This window comes from Larimichthys crocea, chromosome XVII (genome assembly GCF_000972845.2).
Source record: "Larimichthys crocea isolate SSNF chromosome XVII, L_crocea_2.0, whole genome shotgun sequence".
Taxonomy (NCBI): Eukaryota; Metazoa; Chordata; class Actinopteri; family Sciaenidae; genus Larimichthys; species Larimichthys crocea.
The window spans coordinates 6,990,388-7,013,682 of NC_040027.1; the positions used below are offsets into that span (position 1 = coordinate 6,990,388).

The following is a 23,295-nucleotide window of genomic DNA, read 5'->3' on the forward strand; positions in this document are numbered from 1 at the left end:
AATAATATATCTTCATTTTTCAGTTTTTTATTGAAGAGACAGATCTGCAGATGAATCCGTGTGTGTGTGTGTGTGTGTGTGTGTGTGTGTGTGTGTGTGTGTGTGTGTTGAATGATGTCTCTGCTCAGAAGAACAAGGTGATGGCAAGGTGAGACATCACTTATCTCACACACGCGCACACACACACGCGCACACGCGCACACACACACACACACACACACACACACACACACACACAGTGATGCTCTGACCATCTAGCGCCACCATCAGGTCTCCTGTTTCTTTGTGTTGCTTGTTGAAATCATGTCACATGACAAACTGTTTCCCAGCATGCATCACTCTGATGACCTGCTGGTCTTCAAACGTCGTTTCCAGAATAAAACATGTTTCTGTTTCATCTGAGGCCTCCAGTCTGCCACGTTACACACTCATCATCACTGCTTCACACTTTGAAGGCTCGGCTCAGCCCGGCTCAGCCCGGCTCAGCCCAACGGGACATCGACGACAAAACAACAAAATCAGCTGATTCATCTAAACAACATTGGGGACAGATGGACCCTGAGGTGTGATTTAATATTTACTGCACACACAATCTAACTGGCAGTACAAGTAAAGTAAAGTAAAGTAAAGTAAAGTAAAGTAAAGTACAAGTAAAGTAAAGTAAAAGTAAAGTAAAGTAAAGTAAAGTAAAAGTAAAGTAAAGTAAAGTAAAGTAAAGTACAAGTAAAGTAAAGTACAAGTAAAGTAAAGTAAAGTAAAGTACAAGTAAAGTAAAGTAAAGTAAAGTAAAGTAAAAGTAAAGTAAAGTAAAGTAAAAGTAAAGTAAAGTAAAGTAAAGTAAAGTAAAGTAAAGCTTCCTGGAGGGTGAAATAGGACTGAAACAGGGGTTACCTGTGTGTCTGTGTGTGTGTGTGTGTGTGTGTGTGTGTGTGTGTGTGTGTGTTGGAGTCATATCCTCTGACAGCTGAATTGAAGCCTGAGCTGAACTCATGTGGAAAAGCTGAAGATAAAATAGCAGCAGCACAGAGACTGAGACTGAGACTGACTGAGACTGAGACTGACTGAGACTGACTGAGACTCTGACTGAGACTGACTGAGACTGACTGAGACTGACTGAGACTAACTGAGACTGAGACTGACTGAGACTCTGACAGAGACTGACTGAGACTAACTGAGACTGAGACTGACTGAGACTCTGACTGAGACTCTGACTGAGACTGACTGAGACTGAGACTGAGACTAACTGAGACTAACTGAGACTGAGACTGACTGAGACTGACTGAGACTCTGACTGAGACTGACTGAGACTCTGACTGAGACTCGACTTTAAGACCAGATCTCCATGACACAGGAAGTAGAGTTTGTTTACTTCCTGTTTAGTCCAGGTCTGAGATCTCGTCAGACTGAACTGGATCTGGATGGAGAGCAGAGCGTGTTTGCCTCCGTCACCTCCGTCAGTGTGTATGTAGCAGAGCGTGTTTGCCTCCGTCACCTCCGTCAGTGTGTATGTAGCAGAGCGTGTTTGCCTCCGTCACCTCCGTCAGTGTGTATGTAGCAGAGCGTGTTTGCCTCCGTCACCTCCGTCAGTGTGTATGTAGCAGAGCGTGTTTGCCTCCGTCACCTCCGTCAGTGTGTATGTAGCAGAGCGTGTTTGCCTCCGTCACCTCCGTCAGTGTGTATGTAGCAGAGCGTGTTTGCCTCCGTCACCTCCGTCAGTGTGTATGTAGCAGTGCTGCAGCAGCTTGTGGAGGTCACTGCAATGCAACAGTAGCTCAGGCTGCTGCGCACACACACACACACACACACACACACACACACACACACACACACACACACACACACACACACACACACACACACACACTCTCCCAGAGGAGGTGGCATTAATCTAGCTCCTGTCTGCATTGGTCCAGTTAGGAACAGCTCCAGGATCACCAGAACACAGACCAGAACCAGTTCAGCACTGTCAGAACCAGTATAAGTACTGGTGTCAGTTCATGCTCTGTGACGAGCTCCTCAAATTAAACCACATGTATCGTTTGTCTGAGCTGATGTTCGTCCAATGAGAACGCTCGCCTAAAAATAAACAACAGACGTTTCTTTGACAACATGGAGAACACGAGGAACAGCACAGGGACCAGCACAGAGACCAGCACAGGGACAAGGACAGAGACCAGCACAGGGACCAGCACAGAGACCAGCACAGAGACCAGCACAGGGACCAGGACAGAGACCAGCACAAAGACCAGCACAGAGACCAGCACAGGGACCAGGACAGAGACCAGGACAGAGACCAGCACATAGACCAACACAGAGACCAGCACAAAGACCAGCACAGAGACCAGCACAGGGACCAGGACAGAGACCAGCACAGAGACCAGCACAGAGGCCAGCACAGGGACCAGCACAGAGACCAGCACAGGGACCAGCACAGAGACCAGCACAGGGAACAGCACAGAGACCAGCACAGGAACCAGCGCAGGAACCTTTTACTTCCTTGAAAAGTTTTTTTTTTTTTGGATCTGTTACATGACGGGTCTTTAACCTGGAGGCGGGTTGGATTTGAGACCAGCTCTGGATCCTCCAGAGAGAACCTGGATGTGGGGGACCTGGATCCTGTGTGCAGGGAGAAGCAGGTCTCTGATCAGTTAAGGACATTGGGGCGGGGTGTGTTGTGAGATTGTGCAGTGCTGGTTCTGTTTGTTTCACAGGTGCCCAATCATCTTCACAGCGTGGACTTCATGGACCCTCTTCACAGCAGACATTTTGGCAGGAAGCTAATTTCATTAATGATGGCTCCGTTCCATCAGTAAAACATGCCAGTGAGCCAGCATGCTCACGTCAGGTCCCTGGACTCACCTCAGCCAAATGGAACAGTCCATTTTAATGAGAACCGTTGCACCTGTGCTTCTCCTGCCACGACGAGCCAAAATATCTGCTGTGAAGAGGGTCCATGAAGTACACACTGTGAAAACACAGTACTGCAGTACATCTGTGTACAAACACACACAGAGGAGTCCTGACTCAAACTGAATCTGCTCCATTAAATCTGAACTCTCTGTTTTCACTAAACTGAGAACAGACCGTCACCATAAAACTGAAGAAACAGAATTATTCTAAGCAGCACTGTAGTGCAGGATGTAATATTCAGAGCAGATAACTAAACGCACACACTAATAACTGAAGGAAAATATTAAACCATGCCAAGCTGCAACATTTACGACTGGACAGAATCATAATTCATGAATGTGTCAAACATTACAAAATGAATGAACATGAAGAGAGAGAACACATCTTTGTTTTCTGCTGCAGAGATTCAGCTGCTGTTCAGGGAGAGAAGCTGCTCTGTAGTGAGAGCTCAAACACTGATTGCAGCTAACGGAGCATAACTGATAAATAATATATCGATAATAACCTGATCGAGCCAAACTCAGAAAACAAACATTGTAGAGAAGGTTTCTTGTCTTGCAGACAAACCTGACGAAGTCTGAATTCAGACTTTTCACAGATCTCCATCATGACTTATTTCAGCGCTATTTGTGTCGTGCCAGAACAGGAGCTGGGTGAACAAGTGATGTAACCAGGCTCAGCAGCTTCTACGGACATAATGGCAGAGGAGAAGAGGGTGAAGAGGACGCTGACGGAGGAAGCTAAGAAGAGAAAAGGAGAGAGTGAGCGAGCAAGAAGCCGCCGGACAAGAGTAAATGTGGGACTGACTTTTAGTGGTTGGTGAGAGCTTGGTGAAATAAAAGGCTGAAAGACAGACGCCGAGCTGGGCTGACTGCTGCTGGACTAGGCAGTGATATCAGCTGCTGCTGGCTGATGATTGGCTGTTCATCAGAAGTAATGTAATCAGAAGAAATACTCGAGTGCAGCTGGACACAGTTACACAGTGGGATTACACTCTGACACTAACATGATTTAAAGAGAAGTTGGTTTAAAGAAACAAAGAACGCGTCACTCTCTTTCTGTGAAATTCAGAATATTCCTGTTGAACTAACAGACGATGTGTGTTTGTCATGTCTGCATCTGTATGTGTGTCACCTCACACACACACACACACACACACACACACACACACACACAGAAACAATGCAGTATAACACTGATGTGTATGCATCTGTAGCCACCTGTTTCAGCGTGTGTCATATGTGCAGACAGACATGCAGACAGGTTAAAGGTGACCTCTACCTGCAGGACACACACACACACACACACACACACACACACACAGTAGACGGCGTACTAACCCGGCGGCAACATCGTCCATACTTCAGTCTTCACACTCGCCGAGATAAATCCACATGTACCTCTGAGTGTGTGTGTGTGTGTGTGTGTGTGTGTGTGTGTGTGTCAGTTTCAGGTTAATGCTCCGACATCCAGAAGACGAGATGTGTGTGTGTTGTGTGTGTGCATGTGTGTGCGTCAGCCGGCTGCTGTGATACTGAAGCAGCGAGCGAGCGACAGCTCTGTTCTACTCTCCAACCTCGATTACTCTCTCTCTCCTCCCACAGTCACGTCTGCCTCACTCGCTCCCCTCTCCCTCTCTCTCTCTCCTCCTGCAGCTCACCCCCTCCTCCTCCTCCTCCTCCTCCTCCTCCTCCTCCTCGCCTCCTTCCCCATTCCTCCCCCTCTTCCTCTCCGTCGGTCTCTCATCCATCTTTCTCACTCCATCCAAATCTATTTTTCCCCCTCGCTTCATGCCAACCCCCCCCCGTCACACACACACACACGCACACACACACACACACACACACACACACAGGATGAGTCAGTGCTGGAATGTAAACACATAAATACTCGTTCAAAGTACTCGAGTATTTCCATTCCATGATACTTTCTACTGTACTTCACTACATCACAGTAACTCTGTGATGATCTTACAGACCATGATGCATTGCTGCAGAGTAAAGGAGTTCACCTGAACTGTCCCAGATCTCCTAAATCCTCCACAAAGACTTTCTGTAAGATCTCTGGAACCTCTGTAAGGACCTCTTGGACCCATCAAGAACCTTCTGGAACCTCCTCAGAGACACCATCAGCCTTCTAAACAAGACATGGAACCTTCTTCAGCACCTGTTTCCCTTCAGCTTCTAACGTGTCCTACAACAGGGAGGTCCTTCTAGAAGGTTTTGGTCCTTCCCTCACCTTCACAGGTCAACAGTCTCCTTACTTGAGTCCTCCTGAATCCCTCGAACCTTGTTGAGGACGACAGGGAAGCTGTGCGAGAACTCCTGGATGGAGCTTCGTGAAGCCAACCAGAGAGACCAACACGCATTGTCAGGACCTCTGGTACCACCAAGAGTACCAAAGAAGACCCCCTCCATCTTTTTAGAGACTCGTGAGTCCTTCTTAGAGAGGGATCCTTACAGGTCCAGCTCTAGGACCTGTACCCCCTCCAGGACCTGTACTCCCTCCAAGACCTGTACCCCCTCAGGATGTGTACCTCCACAGGACCTGTACTCCCTCCAAGACCTGTACCCCCTGTAGGACCTATACTCCCGCCAAGACCTGTACCCCCTGTAGGACCTGTACTCCCTCCAAGACCTGTACCCCCTCAGGACGTGTACCGCCACAGGACCTGTACCCCCTCAGGACCTGTACTCCCTCCAAGACCTGTACCCCCTATAGGACCTGTACTCCCTCAGGACCTGTACCTCCTCTAGGACCTGTACCTCCTCAGGACCTGTACCTCCTCAGGACCTGTACCCCCTCAGGACCTGTACCTCCTCTAGGACCTGTACCTCCTGAGGACCTGTACTCCCTCCAGAACTTCACTCAACAAAAACAGGACTTTACCTGACTGCTACTGGACTCATCCTGAAGGCTGAGGCCACCTCTGACCCAACACGTGGACTGTGAACCTTTCCATTATTTTTCACATGCCTGCACAAACTGTTTAAAAACATTTTGTTCATATATTCAGATCTTCTAATACTTCATAATTATCGTTTTACTTCATGTTTGAGACAAACTCCTGTATGTAAAACCTGGTTCTGATTCTGGTTCTGGTCACCTCCCCGTCTTCCTCCCTCTCCTCACCTCTCCGCAGGTGAAAATTAGCCATCTGGCTAACACTGCTATATATACAGGAATGTTAATTAATGTGAAACTAAATTTAATGAAGTTTTGTCTTCTGCATCTTTAAGAATGATGATTGGAGCATCGTGAACCTCCAGGAAGACCCTGAGAAACTCCTGGAATTTCCATGGAATCTCCTCAAGGCCTCCTGGAGCCCCTGGAGGTCTCTGCTTTGAAGATTTGCATGTTCAGCACACACACACGAGCGATAAACGATCCACTTAATACAGACATGATGAGTGTGTGAGAGGAGGAGGGTGGAGGAGGAGGAGGGTGGAGGTTATGAGGACAGGAAACAGAGATGGAGACTAATCTGCATCAACACACACTGACGTGCATTAATTCAGAAGAGTGTGTGTGTGTGTGTGTGTGTGTGTTTGAACTGTCTGTAGGGAGCTGATGCAGCCAACTGTTCTGTTATGATAGCTTATTGATCCAACACACACACACACACACACACACACAGAAACATAAATGCTTGTATGAATCTGCAGAGACACACACACACACACACACACACACACACCATCCCCTCATCATCATTCAGACCAGCACCTCCCGTCTGCCTCGACATGACTCACAAATCAAACTAACCACAGCATCACATCGTCTGAGAGGAGCGAGCAGCCTCAATTAAGACCACACACACACACACACACACACACACACACACACACACGGAGGGCCAGGTGGAGGCTGGTGTGTGTTGGACTCGTCTGCACTAACTTAATTGAAATCAGTGTTACACTCTTTGGTTTAATCTGGAGCTGCTGCAGCCGGTCCAGAACTGACAGAACACAAAACACTGAGAGAGGAGCTGCTGAGTCACACAAGGCTCTGATCCAACCAAAGACCGGGTTGGATCACCCACAGACCTCCTGAAACATCTCCTTCCTCTTCAGACTCCTCATGTTCACATACAGAGAATCTCTTCACAACAAAGCTCCTCGGGTTTCTCTGGAACCTTCTAAAGGACTCAAAGTATCAGGAACAACCCAGGTTCTCTTCAAAGATCCTGAAACCACCTCCTGGTAGGACAAAGGAAGTGAACCAGTTTACGTGGTGTGACCTTCAGGAAGGAGGTGGAGGTCTGACTGCCATGAAACCTGACCTCACCTTTCCCCTGCACATATTGTAGATGGTTATTATACTGAGTTTGGTCCAATGGTCCAGTGTGAATGTTCTCTCAAAGTTTACTTTTCTGCTCATGATAAAAACAGATGAAACCTGGACTCTGTCCGTTGACTCTGTACTCACGTCAGTTACTTCAGTCTGTTTGTGTCACTGTGGAGGAAGTTTGTTAGTTTGTGTCAGTTAACATGCAGAAGCTGCCGCTGAAGAAAAACAGCTGACCGAAAAGAAACTTCACCTTTAAACGCTGAGAGCCGACTGAGAAGAACCCGTGTGAGCAGCAGAGAAGTCATCGTGTATTCACTGAACGTTGAAGTCTTTCATGAAATCTCTAAGCGTGCAGGACTTTTTTCATAAATCTATTTTAAGAATCCAAACATCAAACCTGTCGGACTGAACTTTGTCTCATGAGACACGGAGAGCAGCACAGCTCTGAAAACACTTTGAATTATTAAAGTTTGGTTCAGACTCTGTGCGGATACTCCAGGTCCAACTCTGATTTACATCCTCATGAAACATTTTGCAACAATGATTGTTTCAGTTTTACATTACTGATGATCAATCATCATCCAGGTCCCCAGCAGCAGCTGACATCACTGCCTAGTCCAGCAGCAGTCAGCCCAGAACCAGAACCAGAACCAGAACCTACAGCAGCAGCTGATATCACTGCCTAGTCCAGCAGCAGTCAGCCCAGAACCAGAACCAGAACCAGCAGCAGCTGATATCACTGCCTAGTCCAGCAGCAGTCAGCCCAGCTCGGCGTCTGTCTTTCAGCCTTTTATTTCACCAAGCTCTCACCAACCACTAAAAGTCAGTCCCACATTTACTCTTGTCCGGCGGCTTCTTGCTCGCTCACTCTCTCCTTTTCTCTTCTTAGCTTCCTCCGTCAGCGTCCTCTTCACTCTCTGCTCCTCTGCCATCATGTCCATAGAAGCTGCTGAGCCCAGGTACACTGCCCGCTCCCCCAGCTCCTGTTCTGGCACGACACTGGCTCCACTACCTGTCAGCCTCCTCTGCAGCCCAACATGCAGTTCAGCTGTGATGTCAAACTCGAGGCTTCAGAACGGTTGTCAACAAACTAACAAGTGATGTCACGATGTGTTTACAGCTGACTGAGTGTCACATTCCCAGCTCTGACCTCTGAGCTAAATGGAACGCAGCTTTAGTCCCATCATCCTACATTTCCCACAATGCATTAGAGCTCATCCTTCAGCTGACATTCACTCACATGAACGTTTGGTAAAACAAACATGATGCTTTGAGTGTTTGTGACCTGCAGCCTGAAGCTGGATCTGATAAACTCGGTGCAGGAGTGAATCTGAGCGCTTATGCTGACGCTGCATTTTGAAACGATGTGCTGGAGTTAGCAGAACGCAGAGCTGCAGGAAATAAATAAGAGGCCTGATGGTGCACGCTCACTGGGAAATGAAGCTTTTTATGTTGTTGACCTTATTGGATGCTCTGAAGATAAGAGAGTCTGCAGGTCGACGAGAATATGAAGAAAAAACATTTAAATGTGAAATATGAGGAGACGAGAACCCTGAAACCTGCAGCTGGAGACAGATACTGCAGATAAAGCAGGTAATACAGAGAGGAGGAGGAGGAGGAGGAGGAGGAGGAGGAGGAGGCACAGACCGCCGCTTCATACCGCTGTCTGCGAGCTGCGAGCATCCTCCCTTACGCGCAGACATGGAGTCATAGCCCACCGTGTGTGTGTGTGTGTGTGTGTGTGTGTGTGTGTGTTCCTGTGCTTCCCCCTTTCCTTTCTAAACCTTCAACGCGTCTCTGTCCCCGCCCGCCTTTCTCCCCCCCCCCTTTCCTTTTCTTTCCCCCTCCTCCTTCTCTTCCCCTTTCCCCCCCCTTCCCTCCCCCCTTTTTCCCCTTCGTCTTCCTGTTAGCCTCCCTAGTGCTTCGTTTATCTAGATCGTAGACCAGAGTAGGAACGCTGGGGTAGTGCTTAGTGTCTCTCGACTTATACTGGACATGACGACGCCACGTCCCGCTGACTGTCCTTGTATGCGTATGCAGCTTCCTGTACTGTTTTCGATTGATGTATCTCTGTAATGACTATATCCCACACCGCTTAATCCCAGTAGTGCGCCACGACCTTCTGTTATCACTGCGTGTGTACACGTAGCCTCTGCGCGTAAGTTATGCTGTCTGCCGGCTGTAACATGAGATGCATTTTACTGGCACGCTGTGCCTACATCGTGGAATGTCTGCAGGCAGGCCACTGAACACGATCTCTCGCTCTGAACTGCTAAACATTTTGCTCTCCTGAACATCTTCTTGAGCTACCGCCTATCGGTAAGTCTATGTCTAAATTTAGTTGGTCTCGGAGAAGATTTCAATGGATGTTAATGTTATCCGTGCAGACAAAGAACAATTACCAAGACTTTATGTATGAATCACACAATTGTCGCGCCTTTTAGCTCCTCTTTGTGAAACTAAAAGTGTGCCCCCCGTATCGGCACTGGCTTGTCTATAGAAAGATCTATGCTCACCTATTTGTGTTCCTTTCTTCTACTTTACCGTTTTCCCTACAGTAGAAGATTCCATTACCACATTTTCCTCTATCTTCTTTATCCCCTAAGAGACGTGTAGTAAGGACCTGGAAATATTCTGCTCTGATGAACTTGTCAAACCACATACTAGATAGCGCTTATTAACTAATGTATACCTCGGGACGTAGGGCTGCCGGTTCTGTGAACTGCCCAGCTCACCCAACTGCAGTTAGGTGCTAGTTCTGTAATCTGCGCTGGTTCATCACGTGCCTACCACTGCCCTGGTGTTGACCGGTCACCCCGCGGCTAGCTGCTCTGCTTCTTGCGTGACATTTGTTATTAATTTAAGATAGACATGATCACAATTTGTGCTGCTTTCTGACGGTTGCGTTATCACTAGTACTGCACCATCACCGCGCTGATCGATTAAGACCATTCTATCCTTTTAGCGACTTGATATGGGTGCTCATGCTGAGCTTTTCGCTCAGACATGCGCTGCCAAGGAAATGTACGGCGCCTGTACAACACAACCGCAGTCGAGTGTATGCACGTAAGTTCGCCAATTAGGGCTTGTCTCGACAGGCCCGTCTAACACCCCTGACATATGTCTCTGTGACATCCTAGTGACATTGGTGTTGCAAGTTTGCCCCCCAACACCAGGCGCGTACAGATTTGGCCTTACCCCCCCCCCCGACTCCTCTACATACCTTCGTACGTCGTTCTGCGCAAATGCTGGCTCGCCACGACACACGGCGGAGACAAGGCCGTTCTGAGCAGACTTTGAGACGTTTTTAAGTCTCCTAAATTAGCGCCCAATTATCCCACCAATGACTGACACTCGCTGCATTACATATCTCACATGAATGAACAACCTGCACTACTTCTGGAGGTGGCTGTATGCTCTCGCACTTATTGCTGGTCCCCACCAACACGTCAATGACGTAGATACACATTTGGCTGATAATGATACACACAATGACGAAATGCCCGTCATAACAGCAGCAGTGCCATGGTAGCTAGTGGTACGGCCCAACGATCCGGTGCTAAGTTACCTAATATTACTGTAACATGGGTGTTTCGGTCGAGGTGAGAAAAAGCATCTAGCGGCATTACCGGAATTGAAATTCCCCGTTTGAAATGTCGGCTCTTTACATTCGTTCTGTGAAAGCGCGCGTTCAGCCCCCACACAGGACTGATCGTCTGTTTTGACAATTCTTGTGTGGACATTCTAGTCTGCGTGTGATCAGCCGCCGTGGGCGTACACAGCCTTTGGCCCCTTAAGTGTACCTTATATTCTGATTTCCCACCACCACCCCTCCATTATTTCTTCGGTCCACCTTCGTTCGTCCTCTTTAACCTGTTTTGCGCTCTTCGATTACACCCTTCCACCGCCCCCTCCTCACGCCACCTGTCTCCATTCGGCTTTTCTTGCGCTTCTTTCTCCCACACACCGCGATTCTCAATGTTATTTTGCATATAACGTCATCTACTACCCACAAACATGTTTAAAAAATACGATTACCCTACATTACAGCATTAGTTCGCGGGAGAATGTTTTACATGTGACCTTGTGCCATCAACTCAACTAATCAAAGCCAACCCCATGACCACCAACAGTCAATTTACTGCCTGTTGTGCTGGTTATTGGGGAGCGGCGATCTAGGTTGAACCTTTCATTGGCAGCTTCTCCCAGACACCACGCGGGGGCCCGCCCCCAGATGCCCGGCACTGCCTTGGTACCACTACTAGCTGATGCTGCCACCAATGAACTAGCCCTTTCTCCAAGCAGTTAGGGCCAACTTTTTCGAGTATTCTGGCTCATGTTTTAAAGAGAGGCTGGGGCCCACCACGGACTGTGTCAATCTCTCAGGTCGGGTACCCCTAGTGGCCTGGCACACTTCCGTTTTATGGAGTGCATTTGCAAGCGTTTCTGTCTGCAGTTGTTGTATTGGCCAGCATTCTGTTTTTGCAGCGTTTGGCTGTTTGCGGCGCGTTTTGCCCTTGTCGGCCCCATAGGCAGTCCACACCTGACCCCAGCATCTTGCCTACCTGTGTGTAAACAGGGCTTTCATGCCTGCAAACCGTGTGTTGTTGTAAAACACCTCAACTCATTGGTTTCATTCCACACTCAAAATGTTTTCGTAGTTCATTCTCCTTTATATTTTATACATACACTTTCATCTAGGCAGACACATTGACTCAAAACTCTCTGATGATCATCCATCATAACCAGAACTGTTATGATGGACCACATTAACTTTACTGAAACACATATAATGCCACCTTACGGGGACCTACACTGGACTGTTATCGGATACTGTGAGTTCATACTACACTGATTCTTGAGGTGTGTGTATAGTAGTAGTGAGTATAAGAGATATAATGTGTTATAAGCACCAGCCTCAGTCACCTCTAGTTTATAACTATTAAGAGCATCACGACTCTTAAATTCTATGTGGGTGGCTGCGATTCATGAGGTACGAGCAGGTTGTCCCCAAATTTAGATTATTTGATCCTGATTTGCTCCTCAGCTCCTTAAGTCTGCATTTGCCAAAATGTTCCTTAGGCAAGAGAGGTAGGAAACAAGGGAGTGGGAGAGAAGTGAGTGTGTGTGTCTGAGTGTTGAAGGTTTTGAGTGTTAGTGTAGCGAACAAGTTAAGTCAACGTTTCCAAACAAATCCCATTAACGTTTTCTGATTTGTTTTTTCTTTTTTAATCTAAATTATTTATTGTTTTCTGGCTCAGGTCATTTTAAACCCCCTGAGGACGGCTAGTACAAGTCTAAAGTTTGTACATATCTGTGAATATTCCTGAACACGGTTTATTATAGAGAGATGTGTTTTTGCACTGTTTTTTCTGGGGAGTCTGCTGAGACGGAGATGTTGGTTATGTCTGTCCGATACTTCCCGTTGTTCTACCGCCACCCCGCGTAAAAGGGACCAATTGAAAAATAAGATGCTTGGCCGACTTTTTTTTTTTTTTCCATATGCAGTCGACGCATGAACAAAACGTTACTAGGCCAGGGACTAGTTTCTTTTTCAACCAATCAGTGGGGACGGTTCCTATAACTGGTCCTATGTCTCTTAGCCAATCAAAGGGGATTTGGGGTTCTTGGGGGAGGGGCACCAAACAGAGAGAGCGCTGTGGTCATAGAGGCAGACGTTGCAGGGGGCAGGGAGCACAAGACCGAGTGACAGAATTACTTCATAGATACGATTTCTATTGAATGACAGCTTAACTTTCTGGAGGCTCTTGCTTTGCTAAGTGGCATGCTGAGGAAAATGAGACAAAAACGCAGGGACCTTTTTTATTGGAAAGGGCATTATTTTACTGTTTTTCACTATTTGGTTGAAAAAAATGCCACTGTATATTAGGCCAAGCGATTGAAAAATAATATTTTCATCAAAAACTCTTCACTAGTACTGTGAACTTTGCCTTTGAGTACAAAAATGACATAAAAATCTACTTTTTGTTTTTGAAATTCTTTAGTTATTGTAGATTTTTCAATCATACATCCTTTATAAGCCATTACCTGCATTACCATATGATAGCCTAGGTTTCCTGAAATCTATCGATGCCAAACCACATGGTGTTCCATATAACAATAAGTATTGTTTATAACCCAAATGTTAAAGACGTCAACACGAAGCTTAAAAAATGGCTTTAGTCCCAAAACATCTACATCTTTTTTGTTCAACTTTATTTAAAAAAACGTTACTATTTTTTTTTTTTTTTTTTTTTTTTATTTGGCAGATGTAATTTATACACGTTGTATGTTTCTGTGTTAGTTCATTTTGTTGTTTTTTAATTATTAATTTAACAGCTCAGGGATGTTCAATGTGCCACTGTTCACTGTGAATTTGCACTGTCAGTTTGTTTTGAATACCGGGATGGAACTAATGCTTTTTCCATGAATGATTATTAAAATTAATTGTTAGTTGCAGAGGCCCCCCCCCCCCCTAGTTAGCATAGACAAATATTTTTCACACCCTATTTTCACATACTACCTTTGAGGGATGCCCACTGTTTTGTACAACACACTTTAAAAAACTTAAAAGTATAAAACGTATAATTAAAAAAAACAACATTAACCTCTACTTCTTATGAGACACAGTGGGGCAAAACTATTTAGCTGCTGAACCTTGGGATCCATCTCCAAATGGAAACAGGCTGTGTTGATCAGTCTGTGAGCGGTTCTTATATGATACACACACCGATTCGGAAACCAAAAATGTTATCCTTCTACCCAGTCAATTCTTGTTTCCACGCACATTTCAGAAATGTATAGAAGCAACCTTAACAAGACTGACTAATATGAAACAAAAATGGAGCAATGAAATTGAGGGTAGTTACAGTACATCTGCCCCGGTTAGCCTCCCGGGTTGTGTCAGTCTTCCACTGCACACAAAAAATACCGGTTAACTGTATCTTCATGGTGCAAAAAGGGCTCTTGATAGTGCTAAATGGTACACAGATATCTTGCTTGAATGCATAAAGGACCTCCATACTACATAGGCAACCTTGAAAGTGTTGCGAAAACTTGTTAGAAGAGATGAAGTAAACAATTTCCAGTGTTTCATAAAGCCTGCAGCTACAGAGGGTTACACAGACTTCACACAGGAGACGTAAGCGCGCGTAACCGCTTCGCCGCGGTTTAGCTGCGTCCTTGCCCGCGTTAACTTTAAAAACAATTTTATTTTTTTATAAGCCAAAATACCAACATCGAATTACAAACTCTCAAAGGGACAATAATATCAGCAATACAGAGAGAGAAAAATTATACATTGTTGAGTGCCAAACAACAGTTAGGGATCGTTAAACAAAAACACAAGCCGCAAATCAACTAGAGGCAAATAACTAAACTTACAGGGATACAAGTTCGACATAAACAGCGAAAACTTATATATGAGTTAAGGAAAATTAGGAGCCGGGAAATATTTAGGCCCTCAGTTTTTTGGCATACTGTTGTTTTAGCATTAAGTGGATGAAAAATAACTTGAATTCATTAATAAAACAAGAATAATAATGTTTAGAGTTTCTCCATTTGCACAATGGATATGGTATTTACCCAAGGAGTATACTAACATTCATGATGTCAGAAACAGCAAGGTTGATGATTAAAATAAAAGATAATCTCATATAATTCAAATTGGCTGTATATCTTCATTTTTACACAAATCCAACCTTTTTATTCATACCAAAAACGGATGTGTATTGGTACATAGAAAAAAAACAAATGCTCCAGGGTTTCATCTTTCATCACTAACAGAAAGAACATTTATCAACCCATACCCCAATCTTTTCTGGGAAATTCTGCCACGGATTAAATTTTGTTAAGGACTTTGAAATGTGTTTCTTTGACTTTAGGTGAAACAGGCCATTTGATTTAAATTTTGAGTGTGCTTTGTCTAAGTATTTCAAGAACAGCATCAGATCCTGCCAGAGACCCCTCTGTCAAAATTTAAAAAATATTTTAAGCTGTCAGAAACTAGTATAAATTTGTTATTACATTTTTTTTCCGTCACATACAACTGACCCAACATAACTCATAGAATTTTATCCAGTTCAACCGAGTCAGGGAATACTGTTGCCTAACTTGCGTATTCTCTTCGAGAGCAGTTTAAGTTATATTTTTCTGAAGTCTGTGTCAGCTTAAAAATACACCATTATCATCCATTAGAAACCAAATACCACAAACCATCTGTTAGATACATTTAATGTCTTTCTAAAACCAATCACTTTTAAAGATTCGATTTTCGATTCTCATTTTATTACTGGTTGTCTCCACACAGGTTGAGTCTAATGAAGATTAGATCATGTCTCATCAACCAACGGACATTATTATGCACTGTCGAAACCACATTCTCGGAGTCACCGGTTGCTTATGAACAGGCAAGATTTTATCCCCAACTAATTCTACAAAACCATAGCATTAAACCCAATTCGGAGCTTTGATCGCAACCTTCTGGTAGATTCTTACTTCACAATTAGTTCCTATTGAGGTACGGCATTTCTAAATTAGCTCATTAGTTTGAATCTTTAGTTCTTTTCGCTACAAGTTTGTGATCCTACATATATATACTATGAACCTCTATGTTTCCTTCGCATCCCTGTCGCTCTTATAGACCACTTTATTTTTTGCCTTTTCTCCGTTACCCCTTTTTTTGTGATTTTACTACCCCAGGAAATGTAACCAACGGGTTTCCCTTAGTACCCCCATTTTTCCCCCCACGAGCAGGTAGCAGGGATATATCAGTTTGGAAAAATACCTTCAGATTCAGATAGACTGGTTTCTGCCAAAAAATATTTAGGTCTCGGTTAACCAAATGGCTAAGTGATTTCTTCATGTCCAAAATACGGTTAGAAATATTGGTATTCTTCTCTTCTGATCACGTTTTTAGTTATCGTTTTAGCCCTAGATATTTCACCTATGATTCAACTCTAATTGAGGCAATCGAGGAGTCTAGCGTGTGTGCATAGGAAATAGTTCACATTTTTGAATATTAAGGAGATAAATCCAGATGCTTTTAGAAAAGAATTGAGATGATGCTGAGAGTTTTGTTACCATTGATTTATCTTTTAGGAAGCTGTCTGTATCATCCGCAAAATTGACTTATTTTAAAACTCTTTTTGAAAATTGTTTATTCCGTTTCTGCCCTTAGATGCTTGAATTATACTGTTACAGGTTTGAGTTGCCAAAATAAAAAAGTTTGGGACATCGGTCCACCCTGCCAAATCCCTAGCCCTTTAGGAGTCCTTCTGGATTCAAGGAGACATGCTACTGATATCAGTGTAAAGCCTTTTAACAATGTCACACGAATTTATTCCACAAAACCTCTACGAACTTGTATTATTTTTTAACAAAAAGGACCTGTTTAATTGAAGTTTGTCAAAGCCTTACTTACGAAGTCTAAAACCAGAAACATAACTTTCAGTTGTGATAACCACTCTCTGTAATCCACTAATCAAGAATCAGGGTCTGTTATGGTTTGTGTATGTTTTACCTTTCATACAGGCTTGACTGACAAACTAATTTGATTGACATCCCCTATCCAATCTATTTGAGTAGGACATGACAAGTAGTAACTTGTAGTCATTACATCATTAAGGTAATGGCCTCCACTTATTTCAGCAATTATTTTATCCTTATTGGGTTTTGGAATTATTAAAGTGATAAACACCCCTTTTCATGGTAGGGGACACAGATGACCAAAGAAAAGCACTCCAAGGAGCATTATACAAGCAGAGTTACTCTAATATCATTCCAAAACTGGACATAGAACTCTAGTCGACCATCCAGACCTGGTGCTTTCCCTTTGCCATTCGTCCAATTTGCTTAGATCTACACTCTTCAATTTCTAAGCTTGTCCTCCTTAGTTGTTCTAAAAAATTTTCAATCCCTTATTTATTTGTTACAATCTTAATTTAAAAAAAAAACATGTGACAAAAAATTCTTCTCTTAAAAGTTGGATTTCATACAGTTTATTAATTGACATGTCTTATTTCTTCATTAATTTGGGTTGTGGTCGGTGGTATGTTCACATTGGCCTATGTAAGTTTCTTTTTTGTTTGGCCGTTGTTGTTCAAGCAAAGAACTGGAAAGTATTTTTTTTTCACCCTCCTCAAGCCAGCGAGCTCTTGAACGAATTAATGCCACTCTTGCTTTTTTCTTAGATAGAGAGAGTCTAATTGATTTTTGTTTGTAAATGATTAGTACAATATGGTCTGTTAACGCCAGATCCTAGGTGTGTTGACATCAGCTCTTCATTATCATTAATAATGTCTTTTGTTTTTGTTTTTTTGCTTAGAAATGCAGTGCACTTGTTTCAATAGGCATTGCTTTTGATTTTACTTAAGACGCCACGCCCATTGATCCCAACAGTGTGACATTTCCATTGATTAATTTCATACATTGATTTTGGTTTTGGCAGCCAAAAATCCTTACTGTTACTATGGTTACATTAAACTTCCTAAGCGTTAGGGATCGGTTGGTACGCCTAGTTGAAAGGCAAAATTGAAATACGCCCTGTGATCCGTTCGGGGTGATGCTGAAAATTTCACATTCAGGGCCTATTTAATAGATTTGGTAAGATTAAACCAAAAATCTAATCTGAGCATTGACCATTGTTAAGCTGGGGGTTAGTTAAACCATGTGTATGATTGGTGCTAGGGTTCTCATTCTCCAAAGTCCATTAATTTATTTGGCAATAAATTTCCACTATAATCTCCTCATAGAAAATAGCTTGCCCTTTTGAAGGGAAGCGATCCATCCATAAACTCGGGACAAAGTTAAAGTCTCCTCCACCAACTATGACTTTGTCAATAGTTATAAATGACTTTTTCCAACTCTCCCGCATCTTGATCAAGGAAAATAACATTTTTGTTGTGATCTTCTATTATATCCCAATAAACACAAAATCAAATATAGTTGACATCATTAAACTCATTACCATACATTACCCATGGACCCTTGACGTCACCTGAGTGGTTGATAAATTCCCTAAACAACCTGTTGAACAGGATATAATCCAGCTGAATGTGAAGTCCATCTGACTTTCCAAAATTTAGTGTCTTCCTCTTCTGCTCCTACAAAAAAGAAAAGTTGCCTTCGTTTACATTTGTTCTTTAATTGTTACATATGCATTTGCCACGGCCTACCTCCGGGGTTACTTGTCCTTGCCCCCAGTCCTTGTGTGTTTCAGGTGTTGATGTGCTGTAGACCGAGCGAGCAGGAACACCCGCTGCCCCAATCCTTTTAATCATTCCGGCTACAATACTTATACTCAGGACCGCCACAACAACACTACAGTCGTAGCTACTAATACCATCGTTACTGCTCTGTCAGCCTCTCCAAGCCTTCTTGACCCTGACCTGCTGCCCTTCCTCACCTGCCTCAACAAAGCCCTGCTCAGGATCACGCCCCTTGCGAGATACTCAGGCCTGTGTCCTCCTCGCTGGCCCCTGACCAAAACCAGCCTTACGACATTATAAGAAAACAATAAAACTGGTTTTAAACTTTGTCCATCTGCTCCCCTTTGTTGTTCCGGCAATCTGGGTTTCCTAGGCCAATCTAGCCTTTAACAGTACGGACTGCTATGTCGACCCAGCTGACCGCAATTCCCCACCCGCCCCCTTGGATTCTGGCTTTTCTCCCTCAGCTTCTGACCAATCGCCAAGCAACTCGCCGTCAAGAACCTACTGGGACACATGGTCACGTCCTGCCGGGGACACTCACTGCTCTCCATACGTGGAGATCTCACCCCAGACCCTGCAACACTTGTTGCAGTTCCATGCCCAGAGCCCTCACCAGCTTTTGCCAGTCCACTGCGGCTGCCCGCCTCGATACCCCGCCCCGTGAACCCCTTGTGTGCCTCCATGCCATCTGACGGTGGTAACCTTGGTACATTGCGAAGAGAATTTTTGATCAGTGTTCATTATTTTTTGACCTTCAAACCCTGTACCTATTCCACTGACAAAGCTAAGATAGCCTTACCGACTGGTTTGGCATCGCTGGGGTCCGCTTTGACATTGTGTGGGAGAAGCAGAAGCGGAGCACTGAGAGAGTTGATGCGGTTCGTTCCGAGTAGAGAGATATGAGTACGGAGACTTTTAGCAGAGAGAAGGAGAGAAGGAGGAAGATTTTTGATGATGTATTCCGAGCGAGTTCGTGGCCGACGGACGAGAAGACGAGAAAGCGAGTGCCGAGCTCAGAAGAGGAACTAGGAGACATTTCCCAGTACTGTCAGGCCTGATGAGGTTCAGTCTGAGCTTGGAAGAGATTGAGATTTCGCTGTTAAGGCTGCTGAACGGGAGGGCGATGGAAATGATTGAAGCGCTCCAAGGGTGTTCCAGCAGCTCCTTATTTAAAGTCATCAAAAGATAGCTTAGTTCCTAAACAGGAGCCTGGGATGGAGACTGGGGCGAGAGTAAGATGAAGACTCGATTGCACTGGAGCCGAAGTACCGGAGTCGAAATCGGCGAGAACTCGGTGAGGACGGTGAGAGCAGGGAGGAGATGAAGAAAAAGAGAGAGGTAAGGGAGTATGCCTCTTAGATCGAGAGGCGTTACCTCGTCCCAAAGAGAGCTTCCTCGTTGTGATTTGTCTCGATCCCCGGGAGAGGCGTATTGCGCCTCTAGGTCTTTCCCTCGCAGATGTCTTAAACCTTGGAAGTTAGTCTCTGTGACGTCCCCGCAGACGTCAAACCTGCGACTTAGTCTGTGACGTCCCACAGCCTGTCTTCAAACCTGGGTAGTCTCCTTGACGTCCCCGAGACTGTCTAAACCTGGACGTCGTCTCGTGACGTCCCCACAGACTGTATAATGACCTGGAACGTCGTCTCCTTGACGTCCCCGCAGACTGTCTAAAACCTGGACGTAGTCTCTGAGACGTCCCTGCAGTACCTGTCCAAAAACCTGGACGTAGTCTCTGTGCCGTCCCCGCAGATTGTCTAAAAACCTGGACGTAGTCTCGATACGTCCCACAGCACTGTCTAAAACCTGGACGTAGGTCTCTGCGACGTTCCCCACAGACTGTCTAAAACCTGGACGTAGTCTCTGAAGACGGCCCACAGCACAGAAACAGACACAGAAAACACGCAGTGCTCTGGTTTGACAGCCTTTTCACTCCTCAGGAGACTCTTCTCTTCTTTGTTCCACTCTTCCTCTCTTCGCTCATTGTTGCTCCTCTTCCCCTTCTCCTCCTCCTCCTCTCCTCTCTCCTCCTCTTTCCTCTCTGTATTACCGCTTTATCTGCAGTATCTGTCTCCAGCTGCAGGTTTCAGGGTTCTGTCTCCTCATATTTCACCTTTAAAGTTTTTCTTCCATATTTCGTCGACTGCAGGACTCTCTTATCTTCAGAAGCATCCAATAAGGTCAACAACCTAACAAGCTTCATTTCCCAGCGAGCGTGTGCACCATCAGGCCTCCTCTTATTATTTCCTGTGTGTCTGACGCAGCTCTGCGTTCCTGCTAACTCAGCACATCGTTTCAAAATGCAGCGTCAGCATACGCGCTCAGATTCACTCCTGCACCGAGTTTATCAGATCCAGCTTCAGGCTGCAGGTTCACAACACTCCAAAGCATCATGTTTGTTTTACCAAACGTTCATGTGAGTGAATGTCAGCTGAAGGATGAGCTCTAATGTGCATTGCGGGAAAGTAGGATGAGGGCCTAAAAGCTGCGTTCCATTTAGCTCAGAGGTCAGAGCGGGAATGTGACATCAGTCAGCTGTAAACACATCGGACATCACTTGTTAGTGTTGACAAACGTTCTGAAGCTCGAGTTGACATCACGCTGAACTGCCTGTTGGGCTGCAGAGGAGGTTGACAGGTACAAACAGTGGAGCCAGGTCGTGCAGAACAGGGAGCTGGGGGAGCGGGCAGTGTACCTGGGCTCAGCAGCCTCTACGGACATGATGCAGAAGGAGAAGGGAGTGAAGAGGACGCTGACGGAGGAAAGTTAAGAAGAGAAATGAGAGGTGAGCGAGCAAGAAGCCGCCGGGGGGGGTGGGGGGGGGGGGGGGGGGGGGACAAGAGTAAATGTGGGCCTGACTTTTCGTGGTTGGTGAGAGCTGGTGAAATAAAAGGATGAAAGACAGACGCGAGCTGGGGCTGACTGCTGCTGGCCTATGCAGTGATATCAGCTCTGCTGTAGGTCTGGTTCTGGTTTCTGGTTCTGGGCTGACTGTGCTGACTAGGCAGTGAGATCAGCTGCTGCTGGGGACCTGGATGATGATTGATCATCAGTATATGTAAAACGGAAACAATCATTGTTTTTGCCCAAAAATGTTTCATGAGGATGTTAAATCAGAGTTGGGACCTGGAGTATCCGCCACAGAGTCTGAACCAAACTTTTTCAATAATTCAAGTGTTTTCAGAGCTGTGCTGCTCTCCGTGTTCTCATGAGGGACAACGTTCATGTCGACAGGTTGATGTTTGGCTTCTTAAAATTAGATTTATGAATAAAAGTTCCTGCACGCTAGAGATTTCATGAAAGACTTCACGTTTTCAGTGAAACACGATGACTCTTGTGTCACAGGGTTCTTCTCAAGTCGGCTCCGCGTTTAAAGGTGAAGTTCTATTGCGTCAGCTGTTTTTCTTCAGCGGGCAGCTTCTGCATGTAAACGACAAAACTAACAAACTTCCTCCACCGTGACACAAAACAGAATGAAGTAAACTGGAGTCCAGGTTCATCTGTTTTATCATGAGCAGAAAAGTAAACTTTGAGCGGAACATTTCACACTTGGACCATTGGACCAAACTCCGATAATAACCATCTACATATTGCAGGGGAAAGGTGAGTCAGGTTTCATGGCAGGACAACACCTCTCCCCTTCCCCTTTTTTTTTTTTTTTACACCCCTCCTGAAGTCGCACCACGTAAAATGGCTTCACTTCTTTGTCCTACCAGGAGGTGGTTTCAGTATCTTTGACGATAAACCCTGGGTTGTTTTTTTTTTTTTTTTTTTTTTTTTTCTTCCTGATCTTTGAGTCCTTAGAAGGTTCCAGAGACACCCCGAGGAGCTTTGTTGGAAGAGATTCTCTGTCTGTGAAACATGCGGCGTCTGACGGTAAGGCGATGTTTCAGGAGGTCTGTGGGTGATCCAACCCGGTCTTTGGTTGGATCAGACAGAGCATTGGTTTGTTTGAATCAGCAGCTCCTCTCTTTTCTCTCAAGTGTTTGTGTTCTGTCAGTTCTGGACCGGCTGCGCAGTCCAGATTAAACCAAAGAGTGAAAAAACTGGGGGATTTCAATTAAGTTAGTGCAGACGAGGGTCAACCACCCACCAGCTCCAACCCGCCCCTCCGTCGTGTGTGTGTGTGTGTGTTGTGTCGTGTGTGGGTGCGTCTTAATTGAGGCGCTCGCTCCTACAGACATGTATTGCTGTGGTTCGTTTGATTGTGAGCTCATGTCGAGGCAGGCGGGAGGTGCTGGTCTTGAATGATGATGAGGGGACGGTTGTGTTGTGTGTGTGTGTGTGTGTGTGTGTGTGTGTGTGTGTTGTGTGTCTCTGCAGATTTCTACAAGCATTTTATGTTTCTGTGTGTGTGTGTGTGGTGTGTGTGTGTGTGTGTGTGTGTGTGTGTGTGTTGGATTCAATAAGCTAATTTCATAACAGAACAGTTGGCTGCATCAGCTCCCTACCAGGACAGTTCACACACCCACCCACACACACACCACACACACACACACACACACTCTTCTGAAATTATGCACGTTCCGTGTGATAGCTCTGATGCAGATTTCGTCTCCATCTCTGTTCCTGTCCTCATAAAATCCTCCACCCTCCTCCTCCTCCACAGACCTGAGATGTCACTCACTTGCCGCCATCCGCGACCAGTGACGTACCGTGTCTCACCCTCATCATGTCTGTATTAAGTGGTCTTTTATCGCTCGTGTGTGATGTGCTGAACATGCATAATCTTCAAAGCAGAGACCTCCAGGGCTCCAGGAGGCTCTTGAGGAGGATAGGAGGATTTGGATTTCCCATGGAAATTCCAGGAGTTCTCAGAGGTCTTCCTGGATGGTGGGTGCACCGTTGGGGGGTTGGTTTGTTGCCTTCCATGATCTAGTCTATTCTT

At 45.2% G+C, this 23,295-nt stretch overlaps 1 protein-coding gene across 1 annotated transcript in view; it reads right to left on the minus strand.

Annotated features, from left to right (window-relative positions):
• The window catches only part of LOC104938491 (PATJ crumbs cell polarity complex component), a 75,029-nt gene that overhangs the window by 10,395 nt on the left and 41,339 nt on the right, over positions 1 to 23,295 (minus strand). The window lies entirely within an intron of this gene.